Here is a 22,930-nt window from a genome sequence, read left to right on the forward strand (position 1 = left end):
CCATCCAGTTATCTTGATTTTCCCCTTTCTCTTCCCATTTCAAATAAAGAAATAAACATATATACAATATACCAGGTACCGAAGTCAGATACAGTAACAACATGAGATAAACGATAAGAAGGGAGGGTGGGAGGAAGAGAGAGGGAGAAGAGAAGTACATTCACAAGTAAGTTAAGAGCAACAAACACAAAGATAAACCTCTTGTTTCCATATCTTGGAATTCATTTTGCGTATCCTCATCCTGTATGGCCATATGCACATAGCTTTTGAGCTATTGTGATCCTCTGCTAGGAGAATCCTGGATGTGTACTAGTTCTTGCAAATGAGGGAAACCAGGGAGCTATGATCCTTTAGGTCTGGCTTATTTATTTAATATTTTTTCCAAGTTTTTCCATTTCCTTTTGAATGGGTTGATGCCATTCTTTCTGATGTCAGCATAGAATTCCATTGTGTATAAATACCACATCTTCTTGATCCAATCGTGTACTAAGGGGCACCTATCTTCGCTATGGTAAATGATGGCATCTGTGTTTCTTATTCTTTTGCATGATTGTGTTCTTTGTTTATATTGGGGTGTTTGGTAAAGTCAGACATATATACTTGTTTCTTTGCTTTTGTTTGTTTAGTGTTAGTTCTAGGGCTTAAACTCAGATCCTAGGGTGAGTTTCTTTTGCTTAAGTCTACCAATCTACAACGTGAGCTGCAGCTCGACTTCTGGACTTTTTTTTTCTAATTGGAGATAAAGAGCCACATGCATTTTTCTACCTGGGCTGAATTTGAATGATGTTCTTTAGAGTTCAGGCTCTTGAAACCCTAGGTTACAGTTATAAGCTATCAGTGTCCAGTGAGTAGTTGAAAATGTAGACAAGTGAATGTATGCATACATGAGATTTAAAACCACTAGTTAAGCTATTTAAGAACTTTAAAAATCCTTACTACAATGCTCCTGTGCTAGATAATTTTTACCCTCATTTTCCCAATAAGAAGTTGCCCATATGTGTTTTCAAGTATTCATGCATTTTTTCTTTTACCTCTTCTCAGTTAAACCATAGTGAAAGGAAACCAAATAATCAATCTGAATTACCTTTAAGTAGCAAAAGTAAAGCATTTTTGTGTATATGCATGTATATACCATATCTGGGGAGGATTGAATTCAGGGCCTGGGCACTGTCTTTTTTCTGGGTACCTTCTCACTCAAGGCTGATGGTCTACCGTTTGAGCCACAGCTCCACTTCTGTGAATCCTATTCTCAGTTGCTTCCATTCACAAATGGAGCAAGAAAGAGAAGTTCTTACAAATAAACCCTTTGAGTGTAACCAAAAGCACTTATGTAAGCCCATAAGCGCTGTCCTTAAAGGTAGGAATTTTAATTAGCTTGCTGTATGTTTTTTTTATCAGATAACAAGAAATTATCTGTCTTGCAGGGCCCTGGTGGTTCACACCTATAATCCTTGCTTTTTACACAATATGCTTGTGATGCAATTTAAAAACTTCAAGCAGGTGGAAATTTCAAATATCTCCTATGACCCTTCTTGAATTCTTCATCTCAGCCCTGTTGACACTTTTCTTTAGTCACCTTGTCAAGGATTTTCTAGTTGTTCCCTGTGGTTTCTGCCCCATGTCAGGAATCTTCTTCTCATATTATAGAATTATTTCATCCATCATGAGGCTTTTTCTCAGGTGGGAAATACAAAGCCTTCTTCACCTGTGGCTCTCATCTCTCTGTGGTGTACTTATTTTATGGAAGCGCCACTGGTGTGGGTCAACAGTATCAAATTCTCCTAAAGACTTGATTCTGTATGCTGTGGTCACCCTATTTGAACCCCTTCATCTACAGCCTGAGGAACAGGGACATCAAGTGTGCTTTATTTAAGCTGGGGGGCAGACTAGTCCAATGACATTCACTACCTTTGTTGCACTGTCCAAGGTATTTATTTTTGGCTTCTTATGCTTATCATCCTATGCCAAACCTGTGCTTCTCCAGGCCTGCATTCTCAGATCTCAGACTTCTGAGTAGCCAGGATTACAGGTGTGAACCATCGTGCCTGGCAAGATAGGGGTTTGTTCACTCATCTGAGTTTCAGAGCTCTCCTGAAGTCGCAAACCTCTTGTATCACAACACCACTTCTGGCTTTTGGTTGGCTAGTTGGAAATAAGAGTCTCTTCTTGCCCAGGCTAGCTTTGAACCTTGATCTTCATATCTCAGCCTTCTGAGTAGCTGAGATTACAGGTGTTAAACCACTGGTACTCATTTCTACTTAGTGTTAAATTTGACCTGCCCAGTTGTTCATCACAGCTACATCTACCATCATTTTTCCCATCTTGACTATTCTCCCCACAAAAAAATTAATTTGAGGTTTCCCACTTCTGTTATCAGAGACATACATTCCCTGTTGTTCTTTTTTTGCCAGCCGTCGGGCTTGAATTCAGGGTCTGAGCACTGTCCTTGGGCATTTTCCTCAAGGCTAGAGCCCTACCACTTGAGCTATAGCACCATTTCTGGCTTTTCTATGTATATGGTGTTGAGAAATCAAACCTGGGTCTTCATGCATGCTAGCGCTCTACCACTAACACAAACTCCCAGCCCCTTTGTTCTTTTTTGATTCATCCACCTGCCCTCGCCCCAACTAGCAACCTTCCCATTAAACTTATATTTGCTAAAATCTGTTTTCCTACTTAGTGTTTAGCTCACCCTTCTTGACATTCATGGATCTTTATCAATTGTTTATTTGTTCCTTATCATCTGTATTTCCCTATAATGTGGTCAAATGTAATTGAAGGATTTTGTATTTTGTGCAGGTCTTGGAGCTTGGACTCAGGGAATGGGCACTAGTCCTGAGGGTTTTTTTTCTCAAGGCTAGCACTCTGTCACTTGAACCATAGCCCTACTTTCAGACTTATGGTTGTTAATTGGAGATAAGAATCTCACAAACTTTTCTGCCTGGGCTGACATTTAACCATGATCTTCAGATCTCAGCTTCCTGGATAGCTACCATTACAGGTGTGAATACTGGTGTCAGACTAAGTCATTTTTGATGCTATTAAATGCATTCTACTTGGATATGAAGAGGGAACACAAAGCGATCTTGACTACCCACTCTCTATGGATCTTCTGTCCAACGCTCAGTGAACAGTTGTGCTTGCTCTTGGCAAAGGCCTCTGTAATAATTTTGAACCAGGTCAAGAAATATTACTTTGCACCAGTGGCTCATGACTGCAATCCTTGCTACTCAGGAGGCTGAGATCTGAGGATAATGGTTCAAAGCCAGCCTAAACAGGAAAGTCTGTGAGCCTCTTATGCCCAATTAACCACTAGAAAACTGAAAGTGGCACTGTGCCTCAAATGGAAGAGTGTTATCCTTCAGCAAAAAGAGCGAAGGGACAGAGACTAGGCTCCATGACCTACACAAAAGAAAGGAAAGAGAGAGAGAGAGAGAGAGAGAGAGAGAGGGAGAGAGAGAGAGAGAGAGAGAGAGAGAAAGAGAGAGAAAGAGAGAGAGAAAGAGAAAGAGAGAAATTTAAGAATATGATCCTTACATTCATTATTCATCCACTCAAAAAGAAGCCAAGACTTTAGAGAATGTCTAGCCCTCAAGGATTGATCGATAGCAGAAGTATAATAGCCTCAAATTGGAAATAATCCAAAATGTCCTTTAACTAATGACTAGATAGACAAAACAAGAAATATTTACACAATAGGCTATTATTCAAAGGGGTGAATTACTTTATAGATGAATCATATGTTGATAAATTATGTCCATAAACAATAAAAAAGGGGAGGAAGGAAGATGGCGCTGAGACAATAGGGACTCTGCCTAGCTTTCTCTGACAAAAAGAGAGAACCAGGGAGTCCCACGAGCCAACTATCTAAATAAATCCACAACAACAAACTCAAAAAGCAACGGAGAAGGACTCAAACCGGAAAAGAAATCCAGATAAAGCTCACATCCAACTTTCTCAAAGAATTCGGAACGCGAGGACCCCTCCTCCACCTCTCGCCCAAAGCCACGGAAAGCCACGCCAGACCAAGCCACGAAAAGAGGCTTGAGCTGGCACCAGCTCCACGCGGGGAAAGCGGGGGAGGGCACCGGCTCTAATCCACGAAAAGCGGCGGCAGTGGAGGGCACCAGGCTGGGAGCCCAACGGCTGCAGAAACCAGCACAGAACCGGGCCAGCGAATGGCGGAAGCAGCAGAACCCAGACGCGGAACCAGAACAGCAAGCAGTGGAGCCCAGACGCAGAACACAGGCGGCGGCGGAGACCCGAGGGGAGTGAAAGACTCCCCACCACCGTGGAGCACCCCCAGGCGGACGCAGAGGCGTGAGTAATACAGCGCATCCACAAACATATCGGGAAAGCAGAGCGGGTGCCAAGCAATAGAACTTAACTCAGACCCCAACACCCCGCCCTGAGAAAGACTGGCGGGATCAGGGGGGCAAGGAATTTAGAATCCTGTCCCTCCCCTCAACAGCCCCCTCCCTCAGGCCATTGACTGGAGATTGACAGGCGGGCTACCCATAAGACAGACCACCCCACCAAGGGAGGCGGGGCTGCCCCAACTCCCACCCGCCCAATGGGCTCAACCCCCAGCCCTCTGACTGGAGACTGACAAGCTGGCGGACCCTAAGACTCAGCACCCCACCAGGGGAGGCAGAGCTGTCCCACCTCCCACCCGCCTACCAGGCTCCTCACCCAGGTCACTGGATCTGGAGAGTGGAGGACTTTGGGACCCTGCCTTACAAAAGTGGGTAGGGAGTGCGGGTAAATAGGAGCCAGCATCTGCCCCCCCTCAATTCTCGAGCGGGGCATTCTCCAGCTTGGAATCCTGAGCAAGACACCACCGAGGGCCCCCCCCACAGTCACAGACTCTGACAAAGCAGTGGAAATACAGCAGGGATCTGAAGGGCCGACCAGCAGCGAAGCTCCCCTTCTGAGAACCAAAAAGGCTTGGCTCCGCCCTTGGAGCCCAAGTCCCCAGCTGGGCCCCGCCCCTGGGAACAGAGGGGCCTCCTGCTGGTAGTGTTGAGAGCTCCTGAAACTCTCAATCCCCAGACCCTTGGCTTGGGGCCGCCCCTGGAAGCAGCACAGGAAAATGTCCGCCAACAGCGCTCAGACGGAAGCTCGCCGATCCATCCCATGGTCCTCTGTGAGGCCACTGGCTAGACTAAGAGCCAGTCGTGCAGCAACACATAAGTTTTATTCTAACACTTTCCAAACTTTGTACTAAAATACTCTACCTGCTTACCCCCTGACCTCTCTAATTCTATTTTTCTATCTCTGGACCTCTGCTCCTCTTTCAACCCTTATACTGCATGGATCTACACTTGATGGCTGTTGAGCAACATTGTATATCTAGGTGTTTAATCATTCTCTAGGCTCAGAGGGACTTAAAGACAATAGAGATTGGAATGAGAGGCTTATTGTTTTGGATATAAACCACTTATCAGTGAATAATTAGACTAGTCAGTAACTGCACAAAAAGAAAGAGTGATAACACCAATCAAAAATTGTGAACATCTAGAGTCTGCCAGCTACAGAGGTCTAGGTTGGTTATATCTGAAAAACTATAATCGTGTTTAGTATTAATCTTGCTCCCATTTTTAAATGGGCAGGAAAAGAAACTGAAGAAAAATGTCAAATCAAGAAACAACATCTCCCACCTCCCCCACACATTGTAAACAGCCAATGGAACAGTCATTGGCAAACCTAGAGGAGCGTCTTCCAAGTGCTGTACAAATGCAATTAATAAACATCATTAATGAAAAATGTGAAAATATAAAGAAAGAGATAAGGGAGGAAGCCATAGCTGAACAAGAGGAAGCCATAAACAAGGTGATTAGTAAAAAAGAAGAAGCCATAAAGGAGGCCATAATAAAGGCTGTTCAAAGAAAGATGGATGAATTCATAGAATCCACAAATAAAAAGGTGACCGAACTCCAGCAAATGTTCAAAGAAAATAAAGCTACTGAGCTAACCATTCAAATGGAAATCAAGGAGCTAAAGAAATCCATACATGATCTAAAAGAAGAGATGCAAGGCATCAAAAATGAGCAATTAGTAGCAAGGGAGATGAAAAATAAAGTAGATAGCTTTGATAGCAGGTTAGACAATGCAGAGGAGAGAATTTCTGGGGCTGAAGATAATTTAGTTATTATAGAGAAAGAACAGAAAATGAGTCAATCCAAATCTAGGAAAAATGAGAGAGCGCTTCAGGAGGTCCAAGATACAATTAGGAAGCCTAATTTAAGGCTAATTGGTATTGAGGAGGGTCTGGAGAAAGAGGTCAATGGTATTGGAAATATACTTCAGGGAATCATCTCAGAGAATTTCCCAAATATCCAGAAGGGCAGACCCATCCAGATACAAGAAGCTTTTAGAACCCCAAACAGACCTGACCAGAAAAGAACATCCCACCGCCACATCGTAATCCGAACTGGATCAGTAGAAACCAAAAAAAGGATCCTAAAGGCAGCCAGGGAAAAAGGTTCAGTAACCTTTAAAGGAAAACCAATCAGAATAAACCCACATTACTCAGCAGAGACCATGCAAGCAAGAAGTGACTGGAAACATATATGTCATGCCCTTAAGTCAAATAACTACCAACCAAGACTACTGTACCCAGCTAAGCTCTCATTCATAACTGAGGAAACAATAAAAACATTCCATTCCAGGGAAAAGCTGCAACAATATGTCGCAACAAAACCAACACTACAGAGCATCCTGAAAGATATTCTATACATACAAAACCAAAATAAATGCAATATAGGGAAAGAAATGGCACCTAAACAGCATACCACCTAAGGACCACAAGAACTGTCAGGACACAAGCCCAAATAAAAGCTTTTAAAAACTGGTAGCACCTAATATATATCTCTCAATCCTAACTCTCAATATCAATGGACTCAACTCTCCAATTAAATGGCATAGGCTGTCTAGTTGGATCAAAAAGCAAGAGCCATTGTTCTGCTGTCTTCAAGAGACACATCTTACCCAAAAAAACAAGCATCTTTTGAAAGTGAGAGGTTGGAATAAACTCTATCAAGCTAATGGCCCCCATAAACAGGCTGGAGTTGCCATCCTCATATCAGATAAAATAGACTTCAAACCAAAATTAGTAAGAAAAGACAAAGAAGGTTACTACATACTACTAAAGGGATCTTTCCTCCAGGAAGACATAATGATCCTAAATATTTACACACCCAATCCCGGAGCTCCAAACTTCATCAAGCAAACTTTACTTACACTGAAACCATACATAGATCGAAATACAGTGATTGTCGGTGACTTTAACACACCACTTTCACCTATGGACAGATCAACAAGGCAAAAACTCAACAGAGAAACCTTAGAACTGAACAACTATATAGACCAACTAGATCTAACAGACATCTGCAGAATATTCCACCCAGCAACAACACAATATACGTTTTTCTCAGTAGCACATGGAACATTTTCCAAAATAGATCACATCTTAGGCCATAAAACAAACCTGGACAGATTCAGAAACACAGAAATTATTCCATGCACACTCTCAAACCACAAAGGCATCAAACTGGAACTGAACACACATCTCCACCAACGAAAACCCTGTAACTGATGGAGACTGAACAACACATTGTTGAATCACCAATGGGTCATCGAAGAGATCAGAACAGAAATCCAACAGTTTATGAAATTTAACAGTAAAGAGCACACAAAATACCAACTCCTTTGGGAAACAGCAAAGGCAGTACTCACAGGAAAATTTATAGCGCTGAGTGCCTACAACAACAAGTTAGAAAAATTGCAAACCAACAAGTTAATGTCTCACCTTAAGCTCCTGGAAAAAGAGCAACAAACCAACCCTAATCCCAGTAGAAGAAAGCAAATAATTAAAATCAAAGCAGAATTAAATGATTTGGAATCCAAAAAAACTATAGAAAGAATCAACAAAACAAGGAGTTGGTTCTTTGAAAGAATTAACAAAATTGACAAGCCCTTAGGAAATATTACCAAAAAAAGAAGAGAGCATATCGAAATAAACAAAATCGCAGACAAAAATGGTAATATCACGACAGAAATTACCAAGATCCAGAATATCATGAGGGAATACTTCTCAAACCTTTATGCCAACAAATTTGAGAATCTAGATGAAATGGATGAATTCCTAGCCAATATTAACATACCCACACTGAACCAAGAAGAACTAACCCAACTCAACAGGCCTATTTCAAACTCTGAAATAGAAATGGCAATTAGAGAACTTCCACCTAAGAAAAGCCCATGGCCAGATGGATTCACAGCTGAATTCTATAAGGTCTTCAAAGCAGAGCTCACACCAATAATCCTCAAGCTCTTCAACGAAATTGAAAATGAAGGTTCCTTACCAAGCTCATTCTATGAAGCCAGTATAACCCTCATTCCCAAACCAGACAGAGATTCATCAAAGAAAGAAAACTATAGACCTATATCTTTGATGAACATCGATGCAAAACTTCTCAACAAAATACTGGCCAACCGTCTACAACAACTCATCAAAAAAATTATACACTATGATCAAACTGGATTCATCACAGGGAGGCAAAGCTGGTTCAACTTACGCAAATCAATTAATATAATTCAACACATCAACAGGAGCAAGGACAAAAATCACATGATTGTCTCAATAGACGCAGAAAAGGCATTTGACAAGATCCAACACCACTTTAGGTTAAAAGCTCTGGAGAAACTAGGAATCCATGGAACATTCCTCAATGTAACAAAGGCTGTGTATGAGAAACCTACTGCTAGCATTACACTTAATGGTGAAAATCTAAAGCCATTCCTTCTAAAATCAGGAATGAGACAAGGATGCCCACTCTCTCCACTACTCTTTAACATAGTACTAGAATTCCTAGCCAGTGCAATAAGGCAAGAAGCAAGCATAAAGGGGATCCAAGTAGGGAAAGAGGAAATAAAACTATCCCTCTATGCAGATGACATGATTCTGTATTTAAAGAATCCTATAGACTCTACTCCCAAGCTCCTTGAGCTGATTCAAAACTTTGGAAGAGTAGCAGGCTATAAAATCAACCCTCAAAAATCAACTGCCTTCCTTTATGCCAACAGTGAGAGGAACGAGGCAATAATCAGGAAAGAAACTCCTTTCACAATAGCCTCAAAGAAAATAAAGTACCTAGGTATTAGCTTAACTAAGAATGTAAAGGACCTTTTTGACGAAAACTTTAAAACCGTAAAAAAGGAAATTAAAGCAGAACTAAGAAAATGGAAAAACCTCCCATGCTCCTGGACTGGAAGAATCAACATTGTGAAAATGACAATCTTGCCAAGAGCTATCTACAAAGTCAATGCAATACCCATCAACATCCCAATGTCATTCTTTAAAGAAATAGAAGAGGCAATTCAAAATTTCATATGGAATAATAAAAGACCCCGTATAGCAAAAACACTTCTTAGCAGAAAGAACAGCGCTGGAGGAATTTCAATTCCAAACTTTAGACTCTATTACAGAGCTATAATTCTCAAAACAGCTTGGTACTGGCACAGGAACAGGCCTGAAGACCAATGGAATGGAACTGAGGACCCAGATATTAAACCACAGACCTATGGCCACCTAATCTTTGACAAGGGAGCCAAAAAATAGAATGGAAGAAAGACAGCCCCTTCAACAAGTTGTGCTGGCAGAACTGGTTAAGCACCTGAGGAAAACTAAAGCTGGATCCTTGTTTGTCACCTTTCACTAGAATTAACTCCAAATGGATCAAAGACCCCGAGGTAAAACCTGACACACTAAAAACTCTACAGGAAGGAATAGGAGATACACTAGGCCTCCTTGCACAGGTGGAAACTTTCTTAATAAGGACCAAGAATCACAACAAATCAGAGAAAGGCTGGATAAGTGGGACTGCATTAAACTGCAGAGCTTTTGTATGGCAAAGGACATAGCTAGTAAACTAATCAGGAAGCCTACAGAGTGGGAGAAGATCTTCACCAACCAAACAACGGACAAAGGCCTCATATCTAAAATATATCAACAACTCAAAAAATTGAATCACTCCAAAACTAACCTCCAAAGTAACAACCATCCCATTAAAATGGGCCAAAGACTTAAAGAGAGTCTTCTCTGAAGAAGAAACAAAAATGTCCTATAGACACATGAAGAAATGCTCAACATCTCTGGTCATAAAAGAAATGCAAATCAAAACAACTCTAAGATTCCACCTCACTCCAGCTAGAATGGCCAGGATCAGGAAAACGAATGACAACAGATGCTGGAGGGGATGTGGCCAGGAGGGATCACTTCTACACTGTTGGTGGGAGTGCAAACTCATTCAACCAGTATGGAAACAGTGTGGCAGTGTCTCAAAAGGCTAAACATAGAACTCCCCTATGACCCAGCAATTCCACTACTTGGCATTTACCCAACCACCCAGAAACAGGGACATACTAAACCCACTAGCACAACAATGTTCATTGCAGCACTATTCACCATAGCAAAGATATGGAACCAACCTAGATGTCCCTCAGTTGATGAGTGGATCAACAAGTTGTGGTATTTGTACACAATGGAATTCTATGCTGCTGTCAGAAAGAATGACATCGCCCCATTTGTTAGGAAATGGAAAGACTTAGAAAAAATCATATTAAGTGAAGTAAGCCAGACTCAAAGGAACTTAGGCTCAATTGTTTCCCTCATTCGTCATAATCAGTAGAAACCTTGGGCTCTACTAGCAGAGATTTGCAATAGAGCAAAATCTTGATACATAAGGACATATAATGTGAAGCTAATTGAAAGGACCTCCAGGATAGTGAAACAAAAGCCATACAATGAATGATTGTTGTCCTTAATGTACTATGTGTTCTCTCATCTCCTTTGCTGTCCCTTGGTTATCTCATATTGGTATAGTATCTCACTTTGTTATCTGATGTATTGAATTTATTTGTATTTGGATATTTGAAATTTGATAGGGAAGGGGGGAAAACCAAGACGGGTGGGGGGTGTGGGGGGGGAGGGATACGGGTACCAAGGCATGTGAAAGGGTATCAATGTATGTGAATTAATGCACCTTCTATCTGGCAAATATCATGTAACCCTTTTACTAATTACAATAATAAATAAATAAAAAAAACAATAAAAAAGGGGCCTGGAGTTTGGCTTAGTGGTGGAGTGCTTACCTAGCATGCACAAAGACCAAGTTTTGATTCTCTGTACCACATACATAGAAAAAGCCAGAAGTGGTGCTTTGGGTCAAGTGGTAGAGCTTTAGCCTTGAGAAAGCTCAAGATAAGCTCTGAGTTCAAGCGCCAGGACTGGTAAAAAAAAACAATAAAAAGTATTCCTTTATCTAAGCGCCAGTGGTGGTTTACGTCTGTAACCTGATACTCAGAATGCTGAGATATGAGCTTCACAGATGGAAGCCAGCCCAGGAGTGGAGAGTCCATGAGACTCTCATCTCCAGCTAGCCAGCAAAAGAAAGAGAGACATGTCTCAAGTTGTAGAGCACTAACCTTGAGCTAAAATGTTCAAGGACAGTACGCAGGTCCTGAGTTCAAGCCTCAGGACTGGAACACACACACACACACACACACACACACACACACACACACACACACACACACACATACACACTGCACCCCCATAATGGGCATAACATGAAACACATGCATTGCTGTATGGTTTCTTTGGGGGTATTGCCTCATTTTTGGTGTGGGGGGGGCTTGCTTAAACTTTATATTCTACTTTCTGCACGGATTCTTCTCTCCTCAGATTCATTCACATTTTGTCTTCCTACTTCCAGGATGCTAGCACCTGTGTGGGCTACACTGCCAAAGTCATTAAAGACATTTCTAGTCTTCAATATGCTTGATGGCTCAGTAGCAGGACCATAGGTACTGTGGTTGCTCATTGTAAGATGGTGATGATGGTTATTTTTCATACAGTTTATTTTTGGTACAAATGGGATCCTGAAAGTCAAGGCTGTTGAGACTTCCTGTAACACTAATGTGTCACTCAGGGAGAAACCTCTATTTTGAAATTAAAATGTTTTTATTTTGCCAGTACTTTGCTGGAGCTCAGGGCCTGAGCACTGTCCTTGGACTTTCTCAAGGCTAGAGCTCTACCAGTTGAGACTCAGCACCACTTCTGGCTTTTTTCTATATGTGGTACTGAGGAATCGACCCTGGGTCTTCATGCATGCTAGGCAAGCACTTTAACCACTAGACCAAACTCCCGGTCCCTGAAATTAAAATCTTTAAAAAAATTTTTTTTGTGCCAGTCCTCAGGCTTGAACTCAGGGATTGGGCATCTTGAGCTATTTTGCTCTGCCAGTTGTGCTAGATCTCCATTTCCAGTTTTTGTTTTGTTTGTTTGTTTTTGGGTGGCTAAATTGGAGAAAAGAGTCTCATGGGATTTCCTTCCTGGGCTGGCTTTGAAATGCCATCCTCAGATCTAAGCTTCCTCAGTAGCTAGGATGACAGGAATGAGCCACTGGCACTCATCCTGAAATTGAAATCTTTTAATGGGAGACAGCAATTAGTGAAGTTTGATGAACAGTCATGGGAAACATCTTTTTTAGAATGAGAAAGGTGATTAAAAATCTCCAGGGCACTGATCATATTAACTAAAAATGATCAAACATAGTAGATAAAGAGAAAACAAATGTATCTGTCTTTAGAGACAGGTGGCTTGCAGGACATTTATTCTGTCTCTGCTTTAAAGTAAAGAACAATTAAATGAAGGAGTTGCTCTGAGAACACTTTTCTCAACGTCTTGGAAATATCACCAAAGAAAACATGGGGATTCTTACCGCTTAGGGATTACCTAAGGGGGATATCTCCTTGAGCTTTCTTGTTTTGTTTGTTGGAAAAAGTTACCGGGGGGAAAGGAGACGTGTCAGACAGGGTTCTATGATGCAGTCTGAATGTGATGTGTCTTATAATTGCAAGAGCTTATTTAGAAGTAAATGAAAATTAAATGGAAGCAATAGGGACCCAATAAAGGTCCAAAGTTTCTAAAGTATCTTCTCCAACTTAGCAAAACCAGCCTCCCTGGGTGCTTATTAAACACGAGAATTCTTGGCTCCTTTCCCAGATCTTTTAAGTCTGAAACTCCTGGAGTCAGACTCAGATTTTTAATGAGCTCTTAAAGTCATTTCTGCATGGTTGAAGTTTGGGAACGTGTGGCTCTAAGGGGTTTGTTAGCATGAATAACTTTAATGAACAACGAGAGACCCACAGAGGACTGCCCTTTTCAGATTTCAGGGCTCTCTGCCTCCTTCCAAATGCTCATGTGTACATATGAAGAAAGAATGATGTGTTCATTTTGGAATTCATTAAAAATAGTCTGCATTTTTTCTTTTGGGAACACTGCAGTTTTTCCATATATTTTTATTGTAATTAATAGAAGGGTTACATTATATTCATCAAATGGTGCATTACTTCACAAATATTGATACCCTTTCTCATGTTCTGTTTCCCATTTCCCTCCCCTCTCCCCCCTCACAACTTGATTTCCCCCCTTCCCTCTCCTGTTTCAAATAACCAATTAAGCATATATAAGATATATCAGATAACAAGGTGAAGTATTGTAACAATATGAGATAACCAAGGGACAGTAAAAGAGATGAGAGATAACATAGTACATCAAGGACAACAATCACTCATTATATTGCTTTTGTTTCCTTATCCTGGAGATCCTTACATTTAGTGTTGTACTATTTGGCCTAATGTCTCTAGATTTTGTTCTATTGTAAATCCCTGCTAGGAGAGCCCTAGGTTTCTACTGATTATGACAAATGAGGGAGACTATTGGGCCTATGTTCCTTTGAGTCTGGTTTACTTCACTTAATATGATTTTTTCTAAGTCTGTCCATTTCCTTACAAATGGAGCGATGTCATTCTTTCTGACAGCAGCATAGTATTCAATTAACACTGCATTTTTTAAAACTGGTATTTCTTAATGTTTCTATGTTCAGTGGAATGCTATTCCTCATATGAAAATCAAATTATTTATCTATTTTTATTAAAGAGTTTATTAACATTGATTTTTACATCATATTTCAAATGACATATTTAACAAATATTCAAGAATTGAATCTCTATTAATCACTGGCACTTACATTTTAGAACATAATTAAAACTAGGCTGAGGGTTTGTATGTCATAGATACATATTTGCCAATCCTGGGACTTGAACTCAGGGCCTTGGCACTGACTTTGGACATTCAAGGCTAATGCACTGCCACTTGAGCCACAGCGCCACTTTCAGCTTTTTCTCTGTATGTGGTACTGAGGAATTGAACCCAGGTCTCCATGTATGCTAGGTGAGCACTCTATCATTAGTCTGTGCTCTGGCCCCAATTATTTATCCTTTTAAAGGGGCATCTTGATCTTTTCCATTTGAGTGTCTGCATGCATGCTTCTCTCTTCTCATGCACATTGGCAATTGCAGGTGGCATTAAAAATTACAGACAATAGCTGGGAGTTTGGCCTAGTGGTAGAGTGCTTGCCTAGCATGCACAAAGACCCAGGTTTGATTTGTCGGTACCACATCCATAGAAAAAAGTCAGAAGTGGTGCTGAGGCTCAAGTGGTAGAGGTCTAGCATTGAGAAAGTCCAAGGACAGGGTTCAGGCCCTGAGTTCAAGATGAGGACTGGCAAAAAAAAATTAGATGTAAATTTTGATTTCTATTGGACTGAAGTAGATATATTTACCTGAACACTTAAAGCATATTTATTTATTTTTTGTTTGTTAATGCACATTTATATCTTAAGAGTGATGCACATTCAAATTCCTGGGAGAAATATTATTGATGTCTTATTTTTTGGTCAGGTGTGGGGCTTGAACTCACAGCCTGGGCACTGTTCCTGAGCTTTTGTGTGCAAGGCTAGCACTCTACCACTTTGAGTCACAGCATGGCTTCCAGTTTTCTGCTAGTTAATTGGAGATAAGCCTCATGGACTTTTTTCCCAGGCTCATGATTTTTTTCTTATATTTCCTTTAACAATATAAGATGGGGCCAGGAGTATGGCCAAGTGGTAGAGTGCTTGCCTAGCGTGGAAAAAGCCCTGGGTTCGATTCCTTGGTTCACATACACAGAAAAAAACTGGAAGTGGTGCTGTGGCTCAAGTGGTACAGTGCTAGCCTTGAGAAAGCTCAAGGAGAATACCCATGCCCTGAATTCAAGACCCAAGACTGACATAAAACAAAACATAACAAAACAATACAACAACCCCAAACCCCCAATATAAGATGGTCTTACCAGTCTACTCAGCTTTATTATCTTAATATTTATTTTAGCATTTAAAACATTATGTTATATATGGAATATTTAGTGCATGTCATAATTAGATCATATACTTTATTATATTTATATTATAAAACATAAATTATATAACAGAATCATTTGTATGTGATAAATGCAATTTTATTAACATTTCATATTAAAATAATTTCATTACTTTTAATACAGATATGATATAGAACATTATACATTATATCTATAGACTATAAATTCCTATGTAATGCATACCATAGATCATATAATATACACTATGTGTTATACTGCATATATTATATACATTATACATTATGTTCTATAAATTATGCATGATGTATTATATGTTATTTACCAGGTATGAATATAAATGTGAGCCATTGGTGCTTAGCATGTTGTCTTTTCAAGGAAGAATGAGGACAAGATGACAGATTAGAAGCACCAACACTTTTGTCTCTATGAATGAGAAGAATCAGTAAACACAGGAAAGAAAATGGAGCTCCTTTTCACCAAGATGGCACTGAACATGAAGAAGGGAGCTCCTGTCCCTTCTAAAGCTGAAGCCAGGGAAAAGGCATTGAAGGCAAGAAGGCAGTGCTGAAAGGCGTCCAAGCCACACAAAAAAGAAGATACACACTTTACCCACTTTCAGGCTGCTGGGGAGACCGCACAAATATCCCTGGAAGAGTGCTCTGAGGAAAATAATTGTATGCAAATATCAGGTGACCTTGACCACTGAGTAAAGACAACAGAAAACAATAACACATCTGTGTTCACTGTGGATGTCAAGGCCAACAAGCATCAAATCAAGCAGGCTGCGAGAAGCTCTGTGACATTGATGTGGCTAAGGTCAATACCCTGATCAGATCTGACAGAGAAGAAGGCATATGTGCGACTGGTTCCTGATTATGATGCTTTAGATGTTGCCAACAAAATCATCTAAACTGCATCCAGCTGGCTAATTATAAATGTACAACTTTTCCCACTTTAAAAAAAAGAAAGAAAAGAAAATGGAGCTGTGGTTCAAGTGCTAAACACTAGCCTTGAGCAGAAAAGCTCAAGGACAGAGCCCAGGCTCTCAGTTTAAGCCCAGGGCCAGCTCAAAAAGAAAAATATATAAACAAGCAAACCAAAAAGGAAAAAAGGAAAGACTATTCTGTGGGGGAAAGAAAGAGAGGAAAACCGGTGGGAATCACAAAAGAGGAAGACAGCAGAAAAGGATATAGAGAGAGAATTAAAAAATATACAGATGCCCTGCTTTCATCAAAAGAAATGTAATCAATTATATTAGATATAGATATAGGATATAGATTAATCAATAAAAAATGTATACAATCCTCTCTTATTAGGTAGCATTGCATATCATGCATTGTATATGATTAGTAGTAGTAGCATTTTTAGCCTTAAGAGGATGTCCAAAGGCCTTGACTTCAACAAGTCAGTGTATGAGAACAAAGCATCTCTTCCCATGCCACCCCTTCCAGTTTTTTCTTCCATCTCTGCCAACTCTATGGAATCCCCTCAGGTTACCTGGTTCCATTTTCACATCTGTACCTTGGCAATTATGACTGCTTCCATTTATCCTCCCTCTTTCCATTTATTTGCCTAACCTTGACCTCCCCCACCCTGACAAAACATGTTTCAGCTTCTTGCTATTCCTTTTGTCAGGAGGCTACTCAGGAAATATGTGGATCATGTTTTGAAGGCAGTTGGGGCAAAAAAGTTTGTAAGAGTCTTATGGCCAATGAACTCCCAAAAGCAGGAAGTGGAGGTGTGGCTCAATTGGTAGCCTTGAGTGAAAAAGCTGAGGGATAGCACCCAGACCCTAAGTTTAAGATCCAGGACTGGCATAAGAAAAATGAAGCTTGTTTAGTTTTACACCTGCATTCAGGTATCTAAATGAGTGCTATCTGGGGCTAATTACCAACAATTTCAGTGTGTATTAACTAAAGTTTTGCTTCTTTTTACTTCACTGTTTTCCACTTAATATGTAGGGAAATGACATGTTAAATATGAAAATGGTATTGTTCCCATTTAAACAAAAAGTGGAGTGAACTCTGCACTTATGATAGGTTATACAGGTGATAGAATGAATGTAAGATTCATGAACAGAATTTTACCCATATATATGTTTTTTCTTTTTTGCTGGACCTGGGGCTTGCTTTCAGGACCTGGATGCTCTCCTTGTGTTATTTTACTCAAGCCTAGAGACTTACCACTTGAGTCACAGCTCTATTTTCAGAGCTTTGGTGGTTAATTGGAGAGAAGAGTCTCATAGATTTTCTTGTTTTGGCTAGGTTTGAATTTCAGTCCTTAGATCTCAGCCTCTGGAGAAGCTAGGATTACAGCATGAGCTCCAGGCACTCAGCTTAGATTGGTTCTAAAGTTTGAGAATTTGAGCCACTCTGTTCTTCTGTGAGCTTCGGATATCTCAAGGCCAAACTGAGGGCAATATATTTATAACTCCAATGTCATTCAATGATTATATAAAATTGTATCACGAACAATTCCCCTGATAGTTCACTCTCAATGGTCCATCCTACTGCTGTAGACAACTAGCTTCTTTTTTTATTTGTGCCTGAACTCAGGGCCTGGCTCTGTCCAAGTAGGCCTTTTACCACTTGTGCCACAGCTCCACTTCCAGCTTCTCAGTGGTTATTTGGAGATAAGAATATCATGGAATGTCCTGTCCAGGGTGGGTTTGAACTGCAGTCCTGCAATCTCACCCTTCTGAATAACTAGAAAAATAGATGTGAGCCACCAGTGCCTGGCAATAACTAGCTTTTCCATGTCCATTCATTCCAGGTGCTGGTGGTTTACACCTGTAATCCTAGCTACACAGGAGGCTGAGATTTGAGTATCTTGATTTAAGGTCAGCTTGGGCAGAACAATCCATGAGACTTTTATCTCTAATTAATGCGCAAAAAAACAGAAGTGGAGTTGTGGCTGAAGTGATAAAGTCCTTGCTTTGAGCAAGAAAGACAAGTGAGAGCACGAGGCTCTAAGTTTAAGCTCTAGTACAGGAATACATAAAAGGTGTTCCTTGGCTGGGAGTTTGTCCTAGTGGTAGAGAGCTTGCCTAGCATGCATGAAGACCTTGGTTCGATTCCCCGGTGCCACATACATAGAAAAAAAGCTGGAAGTGGTGTTGTGGCTCAAGTGGTATTGCTCTAGCTTTGAGAATAGTCCAACGACAGTGCCCAGGCCCTGAGTTCAAGCCCCACGACTAGCAAAAAAAATGTGTTCCTAGAATTCACGAAGTAAAGCTTGTGTGATCTTAAGAAGTGTTGTGGTACCCAGAGCATTTGATTGAAATCCTGTACCATATAGAGTCGAATGTTATAAATCAGAATTTAGTCCATAGTAATATAGTAGGGAAAACTGTCATTATCGAAAAATGATAAGGGGCTGGGAGTTGGCCTAATGGTTAAAGTGCTTGCCTAGCATTATGAAGACCCGGGTTTGATTCCTTGGTACCACATACATAGAAAAAAGCCGGAAGTGGTGCTGAGGCTCAAGTGGTACAGTTCTAGCCTTGAGAAAGTCCAAGGACAGTGCTCAGGCCCTGAGCTCAAGCACAGGACTGGCAAATAAAAATGATAACTAGGAGCCAGGTACCCTTGTCAGGAGTCATAGGTACTCAGGAGGATGAGATGTCACAATCAACATTCAAAGTTCAGGCAGGAAAGTCCATGAGATTCTTTTTTTCCATATATTTTTATTGTAATTAATAGAAGGGTTATATTATATTCACCAGATAGAAGGTGCATTACTTCACATACATTGATACCCTTTCTCATGTCTTGGTCCCCATTTCCTTTCTCCCACCCCCGCCCCCATCTTGTTTTCCCCCTTCCCTATCTGACTTCAAATAACCAAATACACATATATACAATATATCAGACAACCAGGTGAAATACTGTAACAATATGAGGTAGCCAAGGGACAGGAAAAGAGATGAGAGGTAACAGTACATTAAGGACTACAATGGCTTTTGTTTCTAAATCCTGGAGGTCTTTCATTTAGCGTCATGGCCTTACATATCTAGGTTTTGTTCTATTGTAGATCTCTGCTAGGAGAGTCCAAGGTTTCTACTGATTGTGACAAATGGGGGAAACCATTGAACCTATGTTCCTTTGAGTCTGGATTACTTCACTTAATATGATTTTTTCAAAGTCTTTCCATTTCCTTACAAATGGGGCAATGTCATTCTTTCTGACAGCAGCATTGAATTCCATTGTGTATAAATACCACATCTTGTTGATCCACTCATCAACTGAGGAGTCCATGAGATCCTTATCTCCAATGTATTACCAAAGTAGTTAGAAGCAGAACTGTGGCTCAAATGTTAAAGTACTAGAGTTGAATAAAAGGAGCTCAGGGACAGTGTCCATGCCCTGAGTTCAAGCTCTAGGATAAGGCTATATATAATTCATGGAGAACTCAATATATAGGCTTGTAGTTCAAAGCTATTTTTCAGCATCAGCTCAGAGTTGTAAACTGAGGAGACTGGATTTCTAATGGTGCTCAGTTTTTAGCGTACTCAGCTGGGGGAAAATAACAGAATGAATAATATCCACATTGTGTAGGAATTTAGTAAATACAAATATAGTTGTCACCATCATTATCATCATCTGTTGAACTCTTTAGTATGGCATTTCATTTAGCTACCTGAACCCTAGTAGTGCTTAACCTCAAGGGTTGAGAGACTATCATATTTTTTTGCCAGTCCTGGGCTTGAGCTCAGGGCCTGAGACTGCCTTTGGACTTTCTCAAGGCTAGAGCTCTACCACTTGAGTCTCAGCACCACTTCCGGCTTTTTTCTATGAATTTGGTACCAAGGAATTGAACCCAGGTCTTCCTGCATGCACGGCAAGCACTCTACCACTAGGCCAAACTCCTGGCCCAAGGACAATACACTTTTGAATAGTTAGTGAATCAATGAAGAAATCACAGAAGCAATTAAAGAAATCACAGAACCAAGCCATGTAGGTGGCTCACGCCTGTAATCCTACCTAAGATCTGAGGATCAAGGTTCAAAGCCAACCCAGGCACAAAAGTACCAGAAACTCATCTCCAATTAAGCTCTAGAAAATGGGAAATCTGCTTGCCTAAAGGGTAGGTTGGTAGCTTTCAGCTGAAGAACTCAGGGACTGTGCCCAGGCTGAGTTCAAGCCCCATGATCCACCAAAGAAATCATAGAACCAAATAAAACACTAGGACTATTGGAATACAGCAAAGAGAAATATTTAGAGCTGAGTGCTTACATTAAAAAATACAAATATTTCAAATGCACAGGCTAAAGCCACATCTTAACCCCCGAAACAAGCATAAGCAAACCATATCTTCAAATTGAGAAGTAGATTGAAGTAATAAAGTTCAGAGTGAAAATTAATAAAAAGGTTGCAAAAAGAATAACACAAAGGAGGACACCCAAAGTTGGCCATTGGAAAACGTACAGAAGATTAATAAAGTCTTTCCATTTCCTTACAAATGGAGCAATGTCATTCTTTCTGACAGCTGCATAGAATTCCATTGTGTATAAATACCACATCTTGTTGATCCACTCATTAACTGAGGAGTCCATGAGATTCTTATCTCCAATGTATTACCAAAGTAGTTAGAAGCAGAGCTGTGGGTCAAATGTTAAAGTAATAGAGTTGAATGAAAGAAGCTCAAGGACAGTGTCCATGCCCTGAGTTCAAGCTCTAGGACAAGGCAATATATATATATATATATATATATATATATATATATATATACATATATAATTCATGGAGAACTCAATATATAGGCTTGTAGTTCAAAGCTATTTTTCAGCATCAGCTCAGAGTTATAAACTGAGGAGACTGGATTTCTAATGGTGCTCAGTTTTTAGCGTACTCAGCTGGGGGAAAATAACAGAATGAATAATATCCACATTGTGTAGGAATTTAGTAAATACAAATATAGTTGTCACCATCATTATCATCATCTGTTGAACTATTTAGTATGGCATTTAATTTAGTTACCTGAACCCTAGTAGTGCTTAACCTCAAGGGTTGAGAGACTATCATATTTTTTGCCAGTCCTGGGCTTGAGCTCAGGGCCTGAGACTGTCTTTGGACTTTCTCAAGGCTAGAGCTCTACCACTTGAGTCTCAGCACCACTTCCGGCTTTTTTCTATGTATTTGGTACCAAGGAATTGAACCCAGGTCTTCCTGCATACACGGCAAGCACTCTACCACTAGGCCAAACTCCTGGCCCAAGGACAATACACTTTTGAATAGTTAGTGAGTCAATGAAGAAATCACAGAAGCAATTAAAGAAATCATAGAACCAAGCCATGCAGGTGGCTTATGCCTGTAATCCTAGCTAAGATCTGAGGATCAAGGTTCAAAGCCAACCCAGGCACAAAAGGACCTGAGACTCATCTCCAATTGACCTCTAGAAAATGGGAAATCGGCTTGCCTAAAGGGTAGGTTGGTAGCCTTCAGCTGAAGAACTCAGGGACTGTGCCCAGACTGAGTTCAAGCCCCATGATCCACCAAAAAAAATCATAGAACCAAATAAAACACTAGGACTATTGGAATACAGCAAAGAGAAATATTTATAGCTGAGTGCTTACATTAAAAAATACAAATATTTCAAATCAACAGGCTAAAGACACATCTTAACCCCTGAAACAAGCATAAGCACAACCATATCTTCAAATTGAGAAGTAGATTGAAGTAATAAAGTTCAGAGTGAAAATTAATAAAAAGGTTGCAAAAAGAATAATACAAAGGAGGACACCCAACTTTGGCCATTGGGAAACATACAGAAGATTAATAAACATATTTCCAAACTAACCGAAGGGAAGAAAAGAAAAGAAGACATGAAATGAATAAAACTATGCATGAAAATTAGATATGAAAATTAGATATTAGCATTACCAAAATGCCAATGACATTCAGCCAATGATGAAGGATTAGATGAGGAAATAGACTGACAATATAGTTTATTAAACTGGAATAAAGAAAGTCTTAAAAAGTGACTGCCCTTTCAGTGTGCAAAACAGAAAAGCTTCTAGAGATACATTATACTGGTAGTAATGAATGTCAAAGGCATGTATACTTGACACAGCCATATTTTCTTGAATTATTTGCTAAAATGAAAATGGGTGTTAAAGAATGTGGGCTAGGGGCCGGGAGTTTGGCCTAGTGGTTAAAGTGCTTGCCTAGCATGCAAGAAGACCCGGGTTCGATTCCTCAGTACCACATATAGAAAAAAGCCGGAAGTGGTGTTGAGGCTCAAGTGGTAGAGCTCCAGCCTTGAGAATGTCCAAGGACAGTGCTCAGGCCCTGAGCTCAAGCCCAGGACTGGCAAGAAAAAGAAGAAGGTGGGCTATTAAAATAAATACAGAAATGAAAGATGCAAATGTCATATACAAACTGTGCCTAAAGCAGAGCTCAAATCCTCTGGTGGGTATTTATTCCCCTCCCCCAATCTCTTTTTCTTTTTTGTGTTGTTCCTAAGGTTTGAATTCAAGGCCTGGGCATTGTTTGCTGAGTTTTGTCATTGAGGGATATCACTCTACCACTTGAACCACAGCTCTCCTGCTTGTAAGTAGTTAATTGGAGATAGGATAATCATGGTTTCAAATGATGATCCTCACATCTCAGCCTTCTGAGTAACTAGGATTATATTCACAATCTA

The sequence above is a fragment of the Megascapheus bottae genome, chromosome 1, assembly GCF_031878675.1.
Source record: "Megascapheus bottae isolate mThoBot1 chromosome 1, mThoBot2.hap1, whole genome shotgun sequence".
In the NCBI taxonomy this organism is placed as follows: Eukaryota; Metazoa; Chordata; class Mammalia; order Rodentia; family Geomyidae; genus Megascapheus; species Megascapheus bottae.